The sequence below is a fragment of the Amphimedon queenslandica genome, unplaced genomic scaffold (assembly GCF_000090795.2).
Source record: "Amphimedon queenslandica unplaced genomic scaffold, v1.1 AMPQUscaffold_12633, whole genome shotgun sequence".
Taxonomy (NCBI): domain Eukaryota; kingdom Metazoa; phylum Porifera; class Demospongiae; order Haplosclerida; family Niphatidae; genus Amphimedon; species Amphimedon queenslandica.
This window is the reverse complement of record NW_003547131.1, coordinates 13,733-25,954: the sequence shown is the minus strand read 5'-3', so window position 1 is coordinate 25,954 and position 12,222 is coordinate 13,733. Positions and strand designations below refer to the sequence as shown.

The 12,222-nt window shown below is 34.4% G+C and overlaps 2 long non-coding RNA genes across 2 annotated transcripts; both read right to left on the bottom strand.

Moving 5' to 3' along the window:
* Positions 1-6,843: 6,843 nt before the first annotated feature.
* LOC109587265 (uncharacterized) lies at positions 6,844-7,009 on the bottom strand. The gene is made up of 2 exons (XR_002187502.1): positions 6,930-7,009; positions 6,844-6,881 (listed from the first exon to the last, which is right to left on the bottom strand). It is a non-coding gene; the product is annotated as an uncharacterized LOC109587265 (long non-coding RNA).
* A 560-nt stretch (positions 7,010-7,569) lies between these two features.
* On the bottom strand, positions 7,570-7,998 carry LOC109587264 (uncharacterized). Its single transcript, XR_002187501.1, has 3 exons — positions 7,902-7,998; positions 7,684-7,844; positions 7,570-7,634 (listed from the first exon to the last, which is right to left on the bottom strand). It is a non-coding gene; the product is annotated as an uncharacterized LOC109587264 (long non-coding RNA).
* Between the last annotated feature and the right edge of the window lie 4,224 nt (positions 7,999-12,222).

Here is a 12,222-nt window from a genome sequence, read left to right as displayed (position 1 = left end):
AGATTGTAAGATTTTGTTTGATAATCAAGTTCTAAAGGTCTTTAAAGAATTCAAGATCATGCATTATTACAAGATCACTGGAGATCTAAGATCTTGTATGATGTCATGATGATCCAATATCTGGTAAGATTGTAAGATTTTGTTTGATAATCAAGTTTTTGAAGATCTTTAAAGAACCCATGATCTTGCATTATTACAAGATCACTGGAGATCTAAGATCTTGTATGATGTCGTGATGATGCAATATCTGGTAAGATTGTAAGACTTTGTTTGATAATCAAGTTTTTAAAGATCTTTAAAGAAACCATGATCTTGCATTATTACAAGATCACTAGAGATCTAAGATCTTGTATGATGTCGTGATGATCCAATATCTGGTAAGATTGTAAGACTTTGTTTCATAATCAAGTTTTTAAAGATCTTTAAAGAATCGCCGTTATTACAAGATCACTGGAGACCTAAGATCTTATATGATGTAATGATGATCCAATATCTGGTAAGATTGTAAGATTTTGTTTGATAATAAAGGTTTTTTAAGATTACTAAAGAATCCAAGATCATATACATTATTACAAGATCACTGTAGACAAAAGATCTTTTGAGACATCAGGATGATTCAATATCTGGTAAGATAGTAAAATTTTGTTTAATAAGACAATCAAATTGGTTTCAAAATTAGTTTTAGGATCTTGAAAGTTTCAAAGATTAGCAAATGACAATAAAGAAATTAATAGCCAATTTTCTTAAATATCTTTTGAATCATACGTTAACAGGATCTGTAATTATATAGAGGATTATATAACTGCATTAATATTTCATCATATTGGGAAATAAATCATTACAAACATAGGCAAAATATAATAATTAATAATGTTTATAGTTATTTGGTAGTTTCACCATGTAAAATTGATTAGAATTTACAGTTGTAACAAGTACACAATTGGCTATTATGTCCTTGACAGAAATTGCCACTAGAGCAGCACTAGCATAATCAATAGGTATAACTTCAATAATAAATTGTGATATTAAAGAAAAGCTTTCATATTGATCAAGTATTTGCCTACATGGCCTTCCTGATGCTTTTAAAATAGAATTTTCTGTTATCGTAAATACCTTAATGAATGCAATAGCACCTATTTATGGGCTTTCAGCAAATCTTTCTATGGCACCGAATTGTTCTTTATTGTTAAGGTCTCTGAAGCAGCAATAATAACTATTTCGTTTGCTTTCCTGATATTTTTCATCATAACATTTTGTGTGAAGAACGATATTACTCATTAAAATTTTTTCAAATTTTTGTACTCGTTGTTGAATGCTTGGATGAATGTCTCTTGGTGCATTTAATTCGACATCTGTCAAAGTACAAATTTTGATGCTCCAATTGCATAAACATAGGTCAATTTTGTCATTGTAGATGAATGCCTGTTAAACTCCAAAAAATTTAAACAGCTTTCAGATTCCTTTTTTTCAATTTCAGAATAAAGTTTTTGCAGCATTATTTGTACATCAATATGACATGACAACTGATCAGCAACCTGTCGATTAGAGTTTACTGCTCGTTTCCATAACCGGACATAGTAACACAGATGAGTCAGGGAATGTGCATTCATAGTACAACTATGAACACCATATAGTTCTGGCAGAAGATTGTAGAAATCTAGCAGCATTTCTTCTGCTGCGCCACATGCCATGTCTGTAATTTGCTTTGAAAGCAGTATATGCATTGCACAGACAAGAAGTGCAAAATGGTGGAAGTAAAGTGGAGGTAAGATGTGTAAAAGTAAAGGGAGAGAATAAAATAACAACCATGTTCTGAATTCACTAGCTTTCCAGTAGTTCATATCTCCTGTTATAGACCTGGGTGAGCGAGTAAACTCATAAGGAGGCTTTTGTTTGCACAGTGTTTTGTCTACATTCTTTAGTTCTATTCTGATTGAAAATGGTTTGCTTCTATTAGAAGGATTAGTCCACAACTTTAGCAATGCCTTTGTCACCCCTTTTAATACACAATGCATGTAGTCGGGAGGAACGCCATTTACTAAATGCACATAACTATGCAATGGTGATGTTCCTTTCACTCCTTCAATTGTCTTATTCTCTGAAACACCTTTTGCAACTGCATATTCAATTCCTTCTTCAGTACGTATTGGGTATGTCAAGCCAGGGGTATAAACATGGCTTCCTTTGTGCTCACCTGGATGAAGGCATGTAGGACAACCACAATGGCCATTAAATTGGTTCATACATAGAGCTTTAGCTTTGGCTATTAAATCAAAAACACCAAACAATAATTTTATTCTAATTGTTTTTACCCCATCTGGACTGTCAAAGCTAAATCCAAGAATATTTAGATTATCTATTGCTTTTAAAATTCGCTTCAGCAAAACTTGCATATCTGGTTTAGACTGGCCTATCCAAAAACCACAAATAACGGCATTTTCCTTACGGAATCGAACAGTTGGAGGATAATTTCCAATTTCTAGATAAACTGGCCATAACGTTGTGCGAGAAGACTTAAATAATGGTACTCCATCAGTATTAATAATGACTCCCAAATGTTCTTTGCACGAAAAGAAATCAGCATTATTCTGTAGCATTGTAGTAGATGATATAATAGATGAATTAGTAATCGAAGCTGGGTTGTGAATGTACTGAATATCTTTCCAGTGACCTAAAAATGAACATTTAAAAACATACTTTGTGACTGCATTACTTAAATTTTGTTCACTTAAAATAAAGGCTCAGTATACATGTATGACTATCAACTTACGGGAGAGTGTGCTTCTGAACTGCATAGGCAAATCCATCTGAATAAATGTTTCAGTTTCAGATGTAGAACTTAAGCATGTACATGAGGTTTTCTCCATTTGGCAACCAGAACAAAAAATTGTTTTAACTTTATTTTGATGAAACCGCTGAAAGAACTTTCTTAACTTGTAAACAGTGGAAGGTAGCTTGCTGTCATTAGGACACAATATCCTTAAAAGAAGCAAGAGTTTCTGAATAGTTGTAAATGGTAATTTGCATGTGTTTTTAAAGTGCATGATTGCAACTAAAGCAGCACAAATTGATACAGTGGCACCTTCATAAAGTGGTTGAAAGTACTCATCTTCTAGCTGTATATTATCATCAGCCGCCACATGCAAACCTTCAAATTGACCATCTTCAATCAAACAAGCTCCTTCAACTTCTTCATATAGATCTAGATTTTCATGTGGATTTACCATAGATTCTATTTCATCTAGTTCTGATAAAGATTGCTCTTCAATGTCCTTTTCAACTTCACAATCACTGTCCTCATCACTAGCTAACATTGCAAGATCAAAACTGCTTTCAAATTCACCAGCATTTTCACATAAGCTTGCTGGTTCACTGCTATGAGCAAATAGATCTACTGGATTAGTATCAGCACTCTCTGGACCAACTGACTGAGGGCTCTCCAACCTATAGAAACATAATAAATGCAGACAAAGGAATCAATATTTTACCTAATCTTGTTTCTCTAGAATGTCGTCCTAGGTATATGCTTTTTAGAGCCATAAAGGTAAGTTCTATATTGCCCTCTTGATGCCGCTATCGTGTAGTAATAAGGCTGCGCATGCGCGCTCCATTCACACCTGCAGTCACGCGCGAGGCAACAAGTAAGAAGACATGGCATCTAGTCCTGCTCCTTCCTTGAACTCTACTGAAGATTATGAGTCCGATATGACTATTGATTTAGATGAAACACAAGCTATTTTGCCGCCGAAGCCGCCAACTAGACCAAAGAGGATAAGAAATCTGCCAGCGCATATTACAAAGATATCAGTTGTGCAGCCATCAGTGAAACATACAACAGGTCAGTTAATAAAATATCATCAGAAATATTACCTATAACAATGAATCCACAGAAAAAGTTAAAGTGAAATGTAATCAAACTGGTAGGACTATGATAGTTTCAATAGAATCACTGTCAAAAGAAAATGGTGACGATCTTCACTCTGATGACTTGACTCCAGGAAATACAGTAATTTTTGAAGGCAAAAATGGAAAATCATATGATGTTACTATTCAAGGAAGTAGCTCAGGGAGTGGTATGTTGATTAAAGTGCATGCATGGTCAATCATCTTGTTTCCAGGCTGTGCCGGCATTTTAATTACATTTAACAATAAAACCAGTATTTTTGATGGTGCAATTGTTGCTTATTATTTTTTGTCATTCAAACTGATATTGAGTTGGTGGTGCATGGCAGCAGAATTTTATTTGTGACAGCATGAGTTGGAAAAATATGAGTGTTGCCTACTGAACTATAACTAAAACCCCAGGATTTTAGTTAGGCCAGTTACTGTACATTTTAAAAGTAAAAGTAATGAAAATGACTATCAGAAACTAATTAGCAATGTGTGAGAAGTGAGAAGTACTGTGGGCACCTTTTTTCGAGGGCTATAATTTTAGCTGATTATAATTTGCTATTAAATTTATGCGATTTTTACCCCTGATTCAAATTCTTTATGCCCATACAATTATTTTCAGGAATTTACTTTTGTGAATAGCTACAAAATCTATGAAATATATAGCCCTAAAAAGATGTCCTACGGTAATTAATGTTAGTATACTGTTGCAATTGATTGAATTTTGTGCAATGCTTTAATTGTCTCAACTTAATTATTGTTTGATTCATTTTACTTCGATTTTAAGTAGCTGCAATCCCTTCTCTTTCATCTGCATGAAGTGGATGGCTTGGTTTAATTTCAGTCCACTTCATTCTTCCTTTCTGTTTTGTGTCTTTTTTGTTTTCTTTATGGTCGGTCTCTCCTTTTTGTTTTTCTTTTTTCATAATAGAGCTTCTACTTTTTATAGTTATAAGCATAATCATTAACCAGAATTGATTGTTTTTACTAATAATAGTACTCCTTTTGACTACAATTTAACCCAACAATAGTTCTCCCTGTTTATTCATTAAGTTTTTATCTATTTCCTTTTTTGTCTTATTAAATTTGTCAAGCCAACATTTTTAAAGTGAAATAACCAAGCCTAAATTATATAGAGATTTTACATTTTCATTTTTTATCACTAGAAAAGCCAAATTCAAATGAAATCAAGGAGCCAAAGGCAATTAAAGCCAAGAAGAGGCCCAATAGTGAAAACTTAGCAAAGGTAAAAAGTACTAGTTAGAAATAATTATTGTAAGAGTTCATGCATGTGACAATTAAAGACGCCTCAAAATAATAAATCGGTATTATATTGCATGAGCTATAATGATTTTAACATGTTTAATTTATCTTTAGTTGTTATTTCTTAGGCCGACTATATATGTTTAAACCTAGGTAATTAAGAGCAATAAACATAATGTTGATATAAATATAATAAAAATTAACAAATTCAATAAAATGTATGGAAACAAGTAAACAAAAAAATTTCTATAAAAAAGAAAAAGTAGGGTCGTCAAAAATTGATAGAAACAAGGGGGTTGAGTTCAATGATAATAACGATTATTAGTTCAATTAATAATAAAAGTTAATTAATAAAAAATAATTATTCTATAAAATAAAACAAATTTCAACGCTACTTTGCAGCATTTAATGAAGGATTACTGATTCCTTTAAGATTACAAAGAGTAATGAAAGAATGACAACCCAACTGCTAAGTTCCAGCCTACGCAAGTGTTCGAGTTGGGCCCACTGACAATTCCTAACAATGTAACATGATCAGATCAAAATTCAAAAAATGTTTATATACTAAAGACATGCATCCATGATTTTACTTTTAAAATCAAACTAGCAAGTATACATTAATATTTTAATTTTCATAATTTTTATTGTAATGAATCACAAAAAATAAAAGAATCCAATAGCACACTTGTGATGACAGTGATTTATTCAATCAATGCTAGCTAAAAATTCTGATTTTTATTTCTCAGAATACTTCATTTACATCACACTCAGCAATGTACTAAGGCAATCATTTAGGTACATAGGCATAAATAATTGAAATTCAATTTAAATTGTAGTCTGAATATTAGCATATTCTACAAAGTATGGCTGAAATTTATGCATTATTTTTTAGAATAAATATTTTTTATTAATTAAGTTTTATTATTATTATTAATCAAACTAATAAGTATTATTAGGATTAAACTCAGCCCCTTGTTTCTTTCATTTTTTGACAACCCTACTTTTATTAATAAAAATTTTTTGTTTATTTGACTTTATGTATTATATATTACCAAGCAATTCTCTTTGGGCAGTATGATAGTAGTAGACTGTGAAAGCACTCTAAACTCCCAGTGTGTCTATTTGATCATAATAGTATTTATATATTAGCATCAATATTACATGTACCTAAACTGTAGGAATTAAGTAAAGGAGTTGATACCGATAATACATTTTTTTGTAGGACACTTCTAATCTAAAATAGAGCAGAAAAATTTCATCTTAGCATAGTGATTGCCAGAAAAAAGAACAGATGCTGCAAATAGCAAGTCATTTCATTAATAACACTCCTTGTTATAGAAAGACAGTTTGAAGATGACCATTTACTAACATGACCATCTGAGCACTCAAAAGTTATCTGTAATGTAGCACCAGTCAGCCATGGGTGTTTAATTGAAACATTAAGGGTGTAATTACAATAAATACGGAACACAATTCAAATCAGATGATGGGCTTCCTGTCTCAAAGGATGTGACAAGTCCTATGTACTATATTATCTTAGTGACATTCACTTAATATTTGTTTATATTATGATTGTACCACACAGTATAAAACTATATGACATAACTGCGCATCCATATCGCTTATAGTATTCTACTGCGCAGCAGTTAAAACAGCTGCTCCTTTTCAAACTACTTGTAGTAGGGCAAGTTTAGTGGTCTATTGTCAACCTTTAGAAGTTTTTACAGCTACAAAAAAGGTATGTAAACATACATTACAAGATGTTCTATCACTACCTTATAAGAAGTAACTACTTATATTTTTTTACAAAGAGCTTGGGGGGCTTAAAAATACAAATATTAGTAGCATAAAAATGTAATAATTACAGGTGACCATATCCATGAAGAAGCAACAAGACTTTTGAAGAAGTCACTGCAGAGTTTGTTCCAGAGCACTAGGTAAAACTAGATATAGGACCACTAAGTATGAACAGATACTTAAATGCTGGGATGTTAATCCAGGCTCCAACATTACTGATGTCCACCCAGAATACTTCTGCAATAGTTGTTATCTTATGTCCAAGAAGCTGTCAGCAGGATCACAGGACAAAGGTGTTTCTTTTGAGTGGTCACCACACAATGAAGAATACTGTCATGTATGTGACACTTTGTGAAGGTGGAAGACCCAAACGAAAGTATTCTGGTGGATGACCAACAATCATCAGTTAACACATCCAGGCGATAGCTTGTCCAGTTCCTAATTTCACTCTCACTCAGCTGATTGATGTTCAGTATAAGGACGTTGATACCTGCTGTCAGTGTGATTCTGCTGCTAATCGTCCAATTGACTTGCTACCATGCAAATCAATTATTTGCTATCCATGTTCTCTTGAGCTAGCCAAGTCGCAAGCATTTAGCTGTCTTGGTTGCTTAAGTAACCATTATTCAAATGAAGACACTTTCACTAGAATGTCTGAATTAACAGGGAAATTGTTCTTTGACCTAAGGGTTAAGTGTGAGAATTGCAGCTGTAAGATAAAACTTGCATTACTTGGAGAGGAATGTAGCAAACACAGTGACTCATGCCAGGTGTCATTAGATGATATTCTTGAGTCTCCTAATGATGACAGGGCTCTATCATCTATTGAAAAAAGAGTAGCATTGTCAGTCGTGTCAAGACTGGTAAATCAAAGTGATGTGGGTACTCTCCAGCTGTCAAGAAAAGGAAGAGTAAGTGCAACATATTACTCATAAATTAAAATTACTTACAATAATAGCCAATTAGTCTAATGAAAGTGACACGATCAACAGTAGCTTCTGGTGAAGCAGCTAGTATAACAAGGAGAAGCAATGAATTGGCTGATATTAGGAAGAGACTGAGTTGTGATGATGAAAAGAAGCAAATATCAGATGAGATGAAGATATTGCCTGATGAAATGAGGGAAAAAAATTGCGAAAGAGCTTAATTTTAATATTACCATACCAGCTGATGAGATTTTGGTGATGAAGGCTAATTTGTGTCATTCCATGGAGAAAGCTGAGAATAATGAGACGGTATGTGACACTCATTGTACTAAGTAATAATAATACATCATTTGATGGTTTAAGTCATGGAATAAATGAGTAGCTAGTGAAAGGAAACAGAGGACACTGATGAAGGACAAATTGGAAAGCATTGCTATTAAAGCAGAGGAAGTATCTTTCAGCTTTAGAGCCAAGCGTGGAGAATGTGTTTTTTGACAAGCCCCTTTAGCTTATGTAACAGACTTGGTGGGTACAATCTTTCATCTTCTTGATGAAAAGTCACGGTAAGTGATATTTTTTCTATTAAGTGAAATTATAATTACTGTATTGGACTGAATCAGCTGACCTGGCATGATGGCATTATCCCATCCGATGAGATCTGGGTCAAACTTGGTGGTGACAAAGGTGGTTCTTCTGTCAAGCTATCTTTTCAAATAATGAATACTGCTAAGCCAAATTCCGTTGAAAATAGTTTTGTATTTTCTGTATTTGAGGCACCTGATACAGTCCTCAATCTACATCTGGCTTTAGACCAGTATTGTGACAGCATTACTTTTCTTCAAACTGCTCAGTGGAAGTAAGATACCTAAAATAAAAGCATTTGTAAAATACTAAATAGACATTATGAAATACGTATTTTCATGTCTGGAGATTACGAGTTCTTTTGTAACATTTATGGAATCTCTGGAGCTAGCAGTACATTTACTGTTCATTTATTAACACTTTCATATGGTATTTTAAATTTTAGGACGACACTGTTGCTTGTGGTGCAATATCACTTCTTATTGCTTAAAACAGAGTCGAGACATACGTCAAACAACTAACACTGTAACAGCAAGGTCACTGATTACTCTTAAGGATAGTTACAAAGCTTTTATGGCCAATAGATGCAATTTGAAAAGAGCAAAGTTCTATGACAATGTGATTGGCAAACCATTCTTCGATGTTCCACTGACCATGGGTGTAGGCAGAGTAGGAAAGAAGGTCCGGCAAGGGGAAAATGGTGGGCGCGCAAAGCGTTTGAAAATTTTGGCTACACCCTTTTTGCCACCCAAAATATGGAGATTTCACACCATCTATCATGCATCATGCATGCACTTATTATTGTTTTATCGTAATGAGTTAGAAGAAATTTTTCGTCATATGGTGGCTTTGAAAAAGCCAGTTAACAAAAAAATGCGGAGGAAACTCAACTCAGAGGATGAGGAGGATGATCACTGGAGTTCTTGTGAGAGACAACAAACTTGATTACTACCTTATTTAAGCCGTCCCAGAGCTTGGAAGACAAATCTCTTTCTATATGTAAAAGATATAGGTGCAAACAGCATGGAAGATTGACGTTTGCTCACCATTTCAATAATTAACTTGGGCGTCACTAATAATTAACTTGATATCATAATTCATAACTTGAATTTAATGGCTGCTGCTAGAGCTCTGGCTCTCAGCTTCTTCCTCACTCCTCAGGCTAAGTGACAGTCACAGACTGACAGTATAGTGGAGTGTCCAATTATACCTTTGGTAATGATAGTCTGACAGTCTCACACACAGTGACACACTCAGTCTTGCCCAACCACCTTGCCCAAGCTTCTGCCCTTGCCCAAAGGTCAGCTCACAGAGTCAGGTCGGGCATTGCCCCTATATGCCCGACCCTACCTACGCCTATGCCACTGACACAAGTAATAGGTTATCAAAATCTAGTATAACTTAATACTTACATTAGATATGTCCACCTGGCCTTCACATAACACTGGGCATTTTTCAGAGGCTGTTTGATCTATTCAAAGAGGAGTGTCACTTGCTTGACTGTGAAGTAGCTGATGACTGTAATGGTGCATCAAATTCTTTTTCCACATATCTGAAGGTGAGATCCACTGTAAAATCACTTGAAGAGCAACAGTCAATACTCATGAGTGAAATAAACTAGGCCCAGCAGCTGTTCGCTCTTTTATTACTTACAGTGTCTCACCCCACTCAGGACAGAAATGTTCAACAAGTGACCCAGTTTATCCATAATCAATCTACAGTGATGAATACAAATGTTAGTGTAAAAATAATATAAAATATTACTTTGGACTGTAACATTGTTTTTAGGATAATACAATAGCTCAACAGAACCGACTGATTTCTAAGGGATTTGAGCGTGAAGGACTATTTGTTACTGCTCTGGACAAAGCATTGAAGTCATTTCATGTTGAGCGACAAGCTTATCATGGAGGTTCCTTCATTGGTAACCATATACACAGAGCTTTGAAAGTATGCTAATATCAATTATTAGACAATTATAATTCATAATTATCCAGCCTGATAACATTACAGTCATGTGTCAGTCTGTCATTGAAACTGCTGCAACATCTGTACCAGCAATACAAACTAAGGCACAGGAGATCTGTGACAAATTCACAGATCTATTTTCACTTTTTGCAAACTGCCAAAACATTTACAACAGCAGTTCACTTCTAACAGAAAGTACAATTGAAGAGTTAGGTAGGTTTACATGGCATTGTAAATTATTCTTACTTTCTGATACTATAGAGGTAGCTATTGACTCATTTCTCAAGTACTACCAAGAGCAGTTTCCTTCAGCATCTGTGCTGCCCAAGATGCATATGCTGGAGGACCACATCATCCCATGGGTGAAAAAATGGAGAGTCAGTTGTGGACTGATGGGAGAGCAGGGTGCTGAGTCACTTTATGCCATCTTTAATTATACTGAGAGGTCCTTTAACAATATGACTAACAGGGTGGAATAACTGTGTGTTGTGCTTCAAAACCACCACTTTAAGCTGCTCCAACACAATGCTTTTTTGGAGCCACCCCTTCTTAAAAAAAGAAAAAGTCTTGACTGTAATAATTAAATTCATGCTAGTCTACTTGTCCTCATACTACTGTCTTTCTCTTTCTCCCTTTTCCCACTCATATGTCATGATTATCATGTAAAGCAGAAAGCCATAGACACGAAGGTCCATGACAAACTTTGAACAAGTAACATACCTTGCTTGCACGCCTTGTTTCTTCGCGCTAAAAAAAATAATTTAGGTAAAGCGCTGTCCATCATGCTCTAGTGATGCTGTTCTTAAAAAAACTTCAGAGCTGCTATTGTGACCTTCCAATGATAATTTGCTTATCTTGTACAAAGGGAGCCTTTGGTAAGAAAGTCAAGTGCTTGGTACCGTCTTGTAGAACAAAATGTAAGCAATTCTGCTGACTCATCAGGTGTGACTCATGGGGTTCTCCCTTTTTGTCACGTGCCACTTACATGAGTTAAATGCAATTGCTAAGGAAGTTGCTATGCGCATTTTAAAATTACAATCACGTAGTATGATGTATACTAATGTTCTATAATTGATAAATTAAACACCCATGCAGCCTAGAGAATATGAAAACTGGTTTGTTACATCCATGCTCAAAACAGTGTGAAGGTAACAACTTATTTAAACTTGATATATTCACAATAATCCATTTAAAAGGAAGGTTTACTGAAGAAATACAAAGTAATTATGTCTTAATAGAACATTAAAAATTACCTAAGTCATGACATATGAGCATTTGTGCATCATTCTCTTCATCTTGAGGAAAACTAAAAAATTCATTCATTTAATAAGTTTTTGCACTAACTAACTTACATTCCATCACTGTCACAGGCTGACTCATGATCTTCGATGTCTACATCGAAGTTTCTATAATTACCATTTTCCTCATCAAGAAGGTCAACACCTAATGCACCGAAACAATTGCTTAGATATAATAAAAGTATTAATACTTACCTTAATGTCAATTCATCATCACTATTACATGTATCGATGTCACTGTCATTCTCATCACTAGTACTACTTTTATCACTATCATGGTTGCTTCCACTGTCACTATAGTCAGTTCTCAATGCAAGGGTCTTTGAAAATGAGCTGCGCTTCTCTCTAAATCATTAAGAAATTGTAATATTAATAGCCAGCGTGTATAACTCAACCTTATTTGAAAATCACTCGTACTCTTGGTAAACAGGGATCTCTGTGAAGATTAACGGTTTCATATAGGTGTAGAGGAACTAATTGGCACAGGTAAAGGAGGT